Source organism: Ceratotherium simum, chromosome 2, assembly GCF_057802395.1.
Source record: "Ceratotherium simum simum isolate JZ-2026a chromosome 2, ASM5780239v1, whole genome shotgun sequence".
NCBI classification, from domain to species: domain Eukaryota; kingdom Metazoa; phylum Chordata; class Mammalia; order Perissodactyla; family Rhinocerotidae; genus Ceratotherium; species Ceratotherium simum.
Genome location: NC_141901.1, coordinates 59,910,006 through 59,922,021, shown reverse-complemented (window position 1 = coordinate 59,922,021; position 12,016 = coordinate 59,910,006).

Genomic DNA, 12,016 nt, shown 5'->3' with positions numbered 1-12,016 from the left:
ACCCTCCTTTGTATTCAGCATCTGTCAATTCCAGTTCAAGGCTCTCAGTTGAAAAGAGACTTCCATGTCGATACTCCCATCTTTGGGTCCAAAAGTAAACTGTGAAAAAGTCATGAGTACGGACAAGTAGGTTTTCCGATTATGGCTCCTAACAAGAGACTTCACCAAAATTGGAGAGATCAAAGGAGTGCAACCAAATGAACTAAAAATATAATTGAAGAAGAAAGAATAAATGGAATTGAGGATTATTTTACCTAAAGAAGAGAAGGGTAAGAGAAAGAGCAAATAGAATCAGCATCAACAAGAACACATATTATTTGCTTACCAACCAAACCATTGGGTATCAGAGAATAAAAATAAAACACAAATACACCCTTGAAGGAGCTTAGGAGATAGGACATACATATTAAAACAAAGTTTGTAAACTTGTTGCTTGTGGGTAGATCCAACATAGAAATGTGTAATATTACAGAATAATATGGCAATATTAAACATATTAGGCAATTTCATATAAAAATCTGGATTTTCTGCTTCTCTTCAAAAACTGGGACATAGAGGATTGCCAAGTGTTGAGAGGAGGAAGTGTTTCAGGTACCATGGGATGTGTTTTATCCTGAGAAAAGAGGAAACACCACATGAGAGGAACCCCTGGGGGCCTTGGCCTACAAAGCTTAGAACAAGACAAAATACAATGACGGGTATATTAGTCACCCTTGGCCTGCCATAACAAAATATCATGCACTGGGCAGCTTAAACAACAGAAATTTATTTTCTTACAATTCTGGAGACTGAAAATACAAGATTAGGGTCCCAGCATGGTCAGGTTCATGTGTCTCTTCCTGGCTTGCAGACACCTACCTTATCACTGTGAACTCACATGGAGGAGAGACAACGATTTCTCTCTGTCTCTTCCTCTTCTTATAAGGCCAGTAATCCCATCATGAGAGCCCCACCACCCTCATGACCCAAATTACCTCCCAAAGGCCCCATCTCCAAATACTATCACTTTGGGGGTTAGGGCTTCAACATATGAATTTGGTGGATGAGGAGGAAGGGTGCCATGGGACTCAAAAATTCTGTCCATACAAGGGGCCAAGGTAACCTACGTGCTGGGTAAGAAATTTACATGTTAATGGAAACCTTGTTGGAAAAGATGATTATTCAATTATCTCTTTTCACTCTTTTGTATTTTAAATTCAGTGTACTCAAAAATCCTTCTCCGCTCCAAACTTCACCCTCTAATTTACAAATATTACACCCCCAAATATCTCATCTTATAACCCTTCTTATTCCTACTCATCACTTCTAGAAAAGGTAATGTATATTCCATTCCATACCAGTTCTGTACATAAAGCCATGAGGTCAATTTCACAAACTACATAAGAAAATTGGTCTTGTTAATTTATATTTACCTTTTACGGAAAATCAATACTTTTAGTAAGCAGAGATTTAGTATCTGGTCAATAATTCGATGGACAAAACTAATTAATTAATTTAGTGATGCTAAATACAGTCAAAAGAGGTCACAAGTTTTACTTAAAATTAGTTACCTGTGAACAGTCTTTAACAATACGGAAGCATTTCACTTATTTTGCAAAAGAGCTGTTAAATATTTAATTTTTAAAAACATGTTGCTAAAAATCTGCTTTGCCCATAAAGTCACCATATTTACATCTCTATTATTCTCCATTCCAGCGCCTTCTTTTGAAAGCAGGTGGCTTGCATTTCATAATTAGCAAAATACGAAAATAGATCATCAAAACACAACTTTGTCAAGCTCCTAAATGAAAGAATTTATATCCGAATAGAGTCCAATCCACACTGGCGAGAGAGCCGATAAGTCAGCTCTGTCCAGAAGAGGGGCTCTCTCATGGTATTGCAACTTCCCTTCGCAGGCTCTCACTGGCCTAGTCCCTAAAGCTGGGTTTGGAGTTAGGGTTAATTATGATAAAGGCAGGAGAAGAACAAGCTTGTCTTTGATGATAGCAATGTTAGCCCAAAAGACATCTCAGAACCTATGTGGATTTGAGAGCCATTCATTAGACACAGCTCTACCACTTACCAGCTCTTTGGCCACTTACTTAACCTTCCTGAAATTCAGTTCCCAAATCTGCAAAAGTGGCACAATAATAATGCCTGTTACCTAGAATTATTATGAATTAAATTCTCAGCACAGTGTCCAAAAAGGAGGCACTTAGATGTAGGTCAAAGAGCAGACAGAATACATGAATTTACTTTCCTTCCTGAAACCATACCATAATGAAGTTGTTTTGTTTTGTTTTACAAGCCACAAGGATAAAGAAAACAGAAGGGTAGAGAAAAGCAACAAAAGTTTGGAAGCCAGAAACTAAATGAGAACTGACAGCAGATAATGATAACTGACAGCAGACCGAGGACTGCAAAACGGAAAGGAGGTGATGGGGAAGTGAAAAGCAACCCTATTTACGCTATATAACTTCGCCTGCTCCACCCCACCCACCCACACTCCCCCTGTAGGTGAAAATAAAACCAAAATACAAAGATTGGTGAAAAGTCCTTTTAAGAACCAGTTAAACCAGATCAGCTGGGTGACTGTTTCTCCCCAGCGGATATTTACATCCTGAACGCTGCCATCCCAGCCTTCTTACCCCTGTACTTCACAGAGGTAGAAAGCCAGGCCCATATATAACCCCTCAGTCAGGAGATTGGAAGAGCTTTGTCAGATGAATCTGGCCTCTACTTTGATAGACAGGGTCCAAATGAAACAAGAATGAAAAGGCTTCTCAGAAGAAAAAGAAACTATGCAGGGAGAAGAAATTTTCAAAATATTATTAAGACACTCAGAAGCATAATCATAGCTAATGCAACTATAAAAAGAGAACAAAACACTATAAAAAAGGAACATCAGAGAATAAAGAAGAGCTTCCTGATCTCCTCTCTAGACAGTAAATACAGTAAGGGAAGACTTAGTATGCCCCTTGATAAAGATTTCCAAAATCAGCAATGGCCATGTATGAGTGTCTTCTAGCTCTGACATCCTGCTTTCACATCCTTTCTTTATATTCATCCTCCCCGACTCCCTATTCTGATTCAGATATCCCTTATCTATGCACTCAACACAGCCTGGGCATACATCTTTCACAGCACATATACCATATACCATAATTTTTGTTTGTTTGTCCATCTCCCATACTAGAGTGTGAAGTTTCTCCAGGGAAAGAACTGGGTATCACCAACACATAGAATAGTGGCTGGCATATTAGTAGGTGCTCAATAAATTTTCATTGAATGGATAAATGAGTGGATGAATGAATCAGTTTGGTATGTCCCCAGGACTGATAATTCCAAAAGTCCATTATCAACTCCCATTTTTAACTCACATATGCCACTTCCTTGAGGGAAAGAACGAGAAAAATGTTTGGGTATAGGAAGAAGGGATGGATGGGATCCTCCCTTCAGTAAAGAATGCCAATCTGAGCAAACAATTTCTAATTACATACAAGAAAAACAACTCTATGGAGCTCCTATGGATTTCTGCCTCCAATCACAAAGGCGAATGCTCTATTACTATAGTTAACCTCTAAATGTCCATTTGTGTATTTTAAAATATTAACAGTGGTCATATGTAAAGTTTTCTTCTTTTTGCTTCTGTGTTTTCTGATGCTTCTACAGTGCACAGGTATTACTTGGATAATAAAAATTAATTTTGTATGCATAAAAATATATAAATTCAAATCAATGCTGAAATATACTTAATTTTTTAAAAAAATCTTCACCTCTTTATGAAATGTACTTGAACCAACAGTGGTATAGGATTCTCAATCCTGTTCAAGCATCATAAACTACATTTGTCCTGGCTCCCCCCAGAGCTATAGAACCAAAATCTGTGGGAAAGAGACCCAAGTACGTGTATTTCTAACAAGCTATACAGATACTTCTGATGCCCAGGCAGGTCTGAGAATCACCATTTATATAGAACACATGAAGGCTCATTAGAGATCCATGACCTTAATCTAAGAACTAGGACTCCCCCCAATAATTGCATTCAGTGACTTCATTCATAAGTTGTAGGTGAGAAAGTAGTCATTAGTTCAGTAAGAAAAGGGGTGGAAGGAGAATACGCAAAGAACAGGATTTCTCGGGGTAACTACTGAGCACAGTTTAATCCAGTTCCAATGTATCTATTAAATGAAGACAATAGGTAAGATAGGATTTATCAGGCTTATTTCAAGTATATCTTGCTTTTCTATACTTCTAAAGGCTAAAGAGTAATTTCTTACAGGATTATCCGCATTAAAACCCACCCTCTTATCCTTTTTGCTGGCAATTCTTTCCAAAGTATATAAAAGCTTATTTCAGTTTTTAAGAAGCTAGTTAATCAAATGGATATTCAAGTTCATTTGCCTGGTCTCCTTTGCTAAGACTTGACATTGAAATAAGGGCTTATAGCATACACATTTGAGCCATTAACCATGCCTGCTAACCATTTATCCTCCTTTTTTTCCTAAACTCAAAAGCTAAAATTCTGTTAGCCTGCCACTTTATTTTTATTCACCATATTGCATTCAAATAGCATCACTATTATATTAACGTAATAGATCATCTCTGTAATTGAATGTGAATACTATCACTTTGCACCCTTCTAGAGTTATTAATTTTAGTGTATTCATTGTACTGTTGAATGTAGCTGCACAGTAAATAATGCAACACAAAGAGGCTTTAACCTAGTCCCAACGCCTACAATAAGGATATAAAGTTGGTGGTGTACTAACTTAAAAAATAGATCAATCTTATCTTGTAAAAAAAAGATAAAAAGTAGTTCTGTCAGTAAGGACAACCATGCTTCAGGCTGTAAACCACACTTGAGAATGTAAAGAGAAGCCTGGAAGTATGTGTTAAATTTTGCTTTATGTCCTTGGAGAAAGTCCGCAATTCAATGGACATTTTAAAAACAAAAAATAAAAAATGGATTCAATCATCCAGGTATTTCCTCGTGTTGACTGTACGGAGAAAGCATAAACTCAACAACAACAACACAATACTTATAATGTCATTTCTTAGCACTTTACAAACGGCTTGAATATGCATGAAGTGAAAATTAATTGAATTCTTAAGCATGTCCATTACACTATCCAATGACGTCCTAAGGCATATAAACTAAGTAGAGAACATAACAGTATCTGTCAGCAGAGTAAAACAATAGTTCTTCAAACCAGCAACAAAATTCAGTGCAAATTAAATATCTGCAGAGCCAAGTAGGAAAGATATTTGGATAATACAAGAATTACCCTCAAGTTTTTGAGAAAGACACTCAGCATCATTTGCAAACCATAGACAAACCTGGATTAAAGGATTGCCAAGTGTATTATGGGCTCTTTGTGTTGATGGTTCGCATCCTTGGGCGCTTGCCAGGTGAAATCTGAAATTGGCCCCTGTACATCGAGGGCAAGGAGAGACCCAAGAAAGAGGCAGGCCCCTCCAGATTAGTAGGTGGCAGGTTTACTAGGCAAGGGAACTTACTTAATGAGGCTTGTCTCGGGCAATCGCAAGACGAGTAGACCTCTGCACCCTGCCTGCGGAATCTTAAAGTTTATATAGTGGCCTTAACAGGGTTCAGTTGTGTACACAGTTCAGAGGGTCTTAACAACACCTTACTCTCTCAAGACTGCATCCTTGAAAATGGCTCCCACTGTGGGAAGAGCATGCTGAATATACATTTCAAGGACAGGGGTAGGGGTGAGGAGCCTCCAATTACCTGCATCCAGCTTATGGGTCAATAGGCGGTCAGGTCCTCTCGATGACCTCCTCCAACATTCCATCCCTTGTGACCAGTTCTTACAATCTTATTTGTCTGCCTCTTCCACATTGCCCTGACTGGTCAGCAAGGGGTTTCACATCATGGAGGTGGCTCATTTGGCAGCTATCTGGCTGACCTGGAGGCAGATGCCACAGCAACAATATAGGCACGTGCAAGAGAAAACACAGATTAAGATAATGATCCTCAAAATAAGTAACAATTTTTTCCACCAAGAGCCCCGTGATCCGAACCATCAATTTAGTAAGTTCCCTCAGCTGGGGGGTCAGATAACAGGGCATTCACTTGTGTCCTCATGTTACTTAATAAAGATGATACATTAACAGACTCATCAGGTATGAACATACAGCGTTCTGTTTGGATAATGGCACAGGTGCCTTTTTGCAAAGCAGTAATAATGTCCAAGGTCGTTCTATTTTGGAGGACAGCTTTTCTCATTAGAGATATTTCAGTTCAGTAAAGACAGGCTTTGCTGGCTGTCATTTAAGGCTTGTTGGGTGAATGTAGTAAGGGCTTCTTTGTGTGCTATAACATCCTCCACGGCAACGGAGGGGACAAAGACGGCAGCCAAATGATTGTACCAGTGGAAAACAGAATGTATCCATCTGGCCTTGAGGAGAGGAAGATGGCAATTTTTGTTACTGTGGGGCGGATTCTCCCCTATGCCCAGGGAAAACCCGGGGTTCAGTGGCCCAACCACCCATGGCCAAAGATTTGTGGCACACAGTACTGGGTCCCATTTGGAGCTACCCAATAAACACCTGGGTAGTGTGACCAGTCAGTGCCAAACGAGTTGCTATCCTTTAATGTGACAGAATGACCACACAGTTCCAGGATATCCATCCCATATTCTTAGTACAATTGGATTGGTTCTGTTTAGAGTGATTTTTCTGTTCCCAACATAAGGGTGCCCGGGTGTTCAGCTGTCCATAACCCACATGAATCCATCCCAAATCTGAGCATAGCCACCCATGGCTCTGATGATGCTATTTAGGACCCTTCCAGTCAGCAATTTAATGGGCTGCCTGTGTAGTTTGATTGACAGAAAAAGAATACCCATGCCCAGTGTTTTTGAGAGTGCATGCCGTAGGCCAGGTTTTTGGATCACTATTGGTAATATCAGATGAATTAAGAGTACTAGTCCTAGCTAGTTCTTCCTTAATGTACTGCTTTAGGGCCTTCTAATCCCCTCCCTGGAGGGGTGATACCCACTATGGCAATCCTGGTGAGCTAGAGAGGGGCAGCTACACACGTACCTAACAGCTGGATTGATTTATTTCTCGGGAAAATGAGGGGACCCACTGTAGAAAGGTATTTCTATTAGGTACCCATCCTGTAACTGGACAGCGCAGGAGCAGCAGAAGTCTAAGGCCAAAAAGACAGTAGAAACTTAATATGGAAAAGTCTTCCCCCTCTATAAGAATTACACTTGTGGCCTGAACTTTAGATGTTAGTGTGGCTGCAGCTTTAGGAGTTTGACCTGGTTGTACATACCGTATATGTTGGCGGGGGGAGGTAGCACTGTCAGGCCTGAGGAGGTGGACTGGGGGCAGGATATGCCACACCAGGACCCCAGTTTTTCCCCTCTTTCAATGGTTCATGTTCCATTCCAGGTATAGTACATTTCAATAGGTCCAGCAGGCTTGCAGCAGGACGACAGGATCCCAGTGGAGATTGAGTAGTTCCCCCTCACCCAGGGATGCAATGTAATTCACCCATCCCAGTGCGACAACCCATTGCCAATTCCAGTAGATAATGCCTTTCCCAGGCATGATGGAGCTTAGTGTTCTCAGCAGCATAGCAAAATAATCCACATGGGAGTCGGGGCAATGGCCATCGCCCAACACTTCCACACGTTTACAGTGTTGGGTGTCTTGGCAAGGGTCCGCAGTCTGACATATGGGGAAATAGACCCTACTAGTTGATCATTCAGCCTGGGACAGTACTTTAGTCCTCTTGGCCAACGTGGGTTTTTTGTTGTTGTTGGTAGTGCCGTCGAGTAGATCACAACTCCTATCAATCCTGTGTAGAGCAGAGCGGAACCCTACCTGGTCTTTTTATGCCATCCTCTCATCTTCTGGTGCTATATCAGACAATGCTCCACTGCTATTCACAGGTTTTTCCTGGCCAATTTTTTTGGAAGTGGGTGGCCAGACCTTCTTCCTAGTCTGTCTTAGTCTGGAAGCGCCACTGAAACCTGTCCCCACAATGGGTGATCCTGCTGGGAAATACCAGTGGCATAGCTTTCAGCATCACAGCAACATGCAGCTGCCACAGCCACAGTATGACAACCAACAGATGGGTGATGTGATTCCCTGACTGGGAAACAAACCCACTCCACGGCAGTGAGAGTACCGAATCTTAACCACTAGACCACCAGGGCTGGCTAAGGTGGTTTTACTTGTTAGTCATTTAATCTATTGCTTTAATATTCCATTTTTCCTTTCGAACAACGCTGCTGCTTGTGGGTTATAGGGGAGATGGAACCTCCATTCAGTGTCATGTTCTTTTGCCCAGTTTTGCATATCATGACCTTTGAAATGTGACCCACGATCACTGTCTATTCAATGAGGGTATCTGTACATGGTACTCAGCTTCTCTAATTCCCTAATGGTGGCAGCTTGGTTTGTGTGGTGACAGGGGGAAGCTTGGGTTAGGTCAGATGCAGTGTCCACACAAACCAAGGCCTATTTAGAACCCTCACTCAGAGGGAAGGGTCAATATATTCAATTTGCCAATCCCTCACCGGTTGGGAACTCTGGTGAATGGCCCCAGACTCCTTTGGCAGTTGCCTTGGGTATTGTTGAGAACACACAGAACATGCTGTTACTGCATTAACCAGTTGCTATATTTCAAGGGCAATCTGGCATCCTTGGCAATATGCCAACTTACCCAGGCATTACGATGGCTACTCTTTCTATGTACCCAATCTGCCATATCTACTAAAGGATCAGCTGCTAGGGCTGGTCCTGGGCTAGGGCATTAGCATCCTGATTGCCAAGGGGTGTCAGTGCCTTATGTGCCAGGATGTGGAAGACAATGAGGATTGCCTCAGGCTCTTGCAGGAGAACCCAAATGTTCTTCCATAAATCCTGACCCCACAAGGGCTTATTCATCATCATCTACCCCTCAGTTTCTCATTGTCCAAGCCATAGAGTTAATTCCTTTAGAACAGCTTAACTGACAGTGCAAGGTGTTAATGGCCAGGGCTCATGAGTGATACCAGCCAAACTGCTCTGAGCTCAGCCCATTGGCTATTGCAGCTTGTTCCTGTTTCCATCCTCACATTTGAATGTCAGTGTTGGGCTGAACAGCGATTGCAGTCCATGTGGATGGATTGTCCCGACTAGACCCATCTGTACACCAGGCATCAGTGGGAATTTCCCCCCACTCCCTCTCTACAGGCTGCAGGGGCCACCACAGGAATAGGAGAGGGCACATGTAGAGGATCTACACACTCTACAGGGCCCAGTAGCACCCACATTTCTAGAGACAGTGGGCTGGCAGACAAGGTGTTCCTCTGCTGCAAATATGGATGCCACTTATTCAACATGGGAGCTTGAGCCGTGGCGGAGGTGGGTGGATGGAACACATTCTCAACCCACTCCTTGACAGGAAGGGAAGTTCTTACCATGATATGCTGTTCCTTCATGAGAGGCTGTACCTGCAGGAGCACTGTATACACTACTAGGAGTTGTTGCTCTATGAGGGTATATCACATTTCTACCCCTTTTCAGAGTTGGGACCAAAATCCTAGAAGTACTCTCTCCTTCTGTTGTCTCTGCCCCAGTGCCCAACTCATACCTTCCAGAGTCACAGACACATCTAACTCAAATGGTAGCCCTGCTTGTGAGATGACCAGAGCTTTAATCTGTTTCATTAGTATTTCTGCCTTCTCAAAGGTGGCTTCCTGCTTTGATCCCCAGTCCTACATGTGCTCTTTCTTTATCAGGTGATATAAGGGACAGAGGCACTGTGTCAGCTGGGGACAAAAAGTCCTCCAAAATCCCAAAATCCCTACTAAGTCTTGCATCTCTTTCATGCTCTTAGGGGTTGGATAGGTTTGCATCTTGTCAATCACAGCTTCTGGGACAACACACATCTTACACAACGATATGACCCCCAAAAACTTTATGATTGTGCCTGGGGCTTGAAGTTTTTGTGGGTTCGCTGTCTATCCTTTCCATCACAGATATTCCAGCAAAGTCTGCATAGCATCCTGCAGCAGAGGCAAGTCTTCACATGTTAACATTATATCATCAGTGTAATGGGCCCATTTTACTGATGTGGGGAAGGAGAACACGGACAGGTCTCAGGCTAACGTTCCCACGACATATTGTGGGGCTGTGCAGGTAGTCTTGGGGAAGCACTTCAAAGGTACGTTGTTGTCCCTCCCATGTGAAGGCAAATTGATTCTGTGATTCATCAGCCAGGAGTATACTGAAAAAAGCACTTGCCGAGTTCAATACAGCATGGTACACTTCTAGGACCGTGGCCAAGGTATCTAAGATGGTGGCAGTGTTGGGCACAGCCACATGAATGGGGGGCACTACCTTATTCCATTCTCAGTAGTCCATGGTCATCTGCCATGAGCCATAGGGCATTTTTACTGGCCATACCAGGCTGCTGAAAGCACTATGGGCAGGGAGTATAACATCCACCCGGTGCAGTTCTTGGATAGTTTCTCCTATTTCCTTATGCCCCCTAAGTAATTTATGTTGTTTGATAGTTACCATTTTCTGTAGGGGCAGTAGACTTACTGGTCCCCAGTTGGTGTTTTCCCTCAGCACTGGTTTGATTACTGTAACCTAGAGGCAGAATTCACTGATAGAGGTTTGCAGAGCTCGACCTTGAAGGATATCAATGCCCAATATGTTCTCTGGTATTGGAGAAATAAAAACTTTGTATTCTTGTGGGGGAGAATGCCCAATTTGCTGTGTCAAAGAAACCTTCTTCACCATAACCATCAATGGCACCGAGGGGCCAGAAAACTTCTGAGGGTTACCATTTATTAGAGTACTTTGGGCTCCAGTATCAACCAGAGCCATCACCTTTTGTTTATTTCTCAGGGACCAGTGAATAGTGAGCTTAACATGAGGCCTCCAATTGGCTCCAATGACCCTCACCTGGGAGGCACCCCCACCCCCCCACCCCGAATAGGACTGTATCCCTGAGGCCTCTGCTGGAGCAAGTGGGACATCAAGGATGGTAGGGACAGGTGGGGAAGGTCTTAACTGTTGTTCAGGTTTTAAGGCTCTCCACAGGCTGACCAACATAATGTGGTGTTGCCGGTCTATTTCTTTAGATGGGGTCCCGGCAGGAAAGAGGTCAAATCACATTTGCTTCCAGGTTACTTTTACCGGACCCCTTACAGGTGATTGGGATAGTCTTGGCTTTTCAAGTTTCCTCTCTGTCTCACGTCTTTTCTACAGCCCATACCCGTTCCTGGGACTCATCACTTTCCCCCAGGTCAGCAATAGATTGCCCAACATCATAAATGTTTTGTCCCATGACTGGATTCGGCATGGATATCAGTGTCCTATACCAATTACTAGGGGTGGACTTGGGTATCTTGGTTTTCGTTCCTGCAGTGAATGTGGCCTGATCAGGGCCTTCAAAGACAGAGGCATAGATGGCCTGTCTCATTCCTAACTCCCTAAAAATTTGTTGTACTTTCTCTATAGATTTCCAGCATACCACGTGCCCAGGAAGATCCCTCTCATTGGGCCAAGCATCCTTGCAGGCTAGAATAATCCAATCCATAACGGAGTGAGTTCCTTGAATTCCTGAGTGCCATGCAGGCCCTTCTGGAGGGCACAGTGTGTGGTGATATCGCGAATTTTCTCTGCCTCCTCCCCTATCAGAGAAATGCCATTGCCCCCTGTATCCCATAGCTGCACTAACCATGCCTGGATACTTTCCTTGGCCTTTTGCTAGAACTTGGCAGCTGTATCAATAAGCTCAGAGGGTGTATAGTTTCTCCTCATGAATGTTTCCTGAATTGGAGGCTGCCCTGCTAGCTGGGGTTGTTGTTACTGTGCTTTTGTTTTCCTTTGTATTAGGAGTCCACTGCATGAGGTTTTCATCCATTTCACTGTCAACCACAACATCCCCTCTTTGCTCTCCTCACTTGTCCAGGGACTACACTTTCTAGCATCCCAATCAGGCTTTGTCATAAGTGCTCCAGTCTTAATCCATAGCAGCTTGCATCCTCCTAGCTTT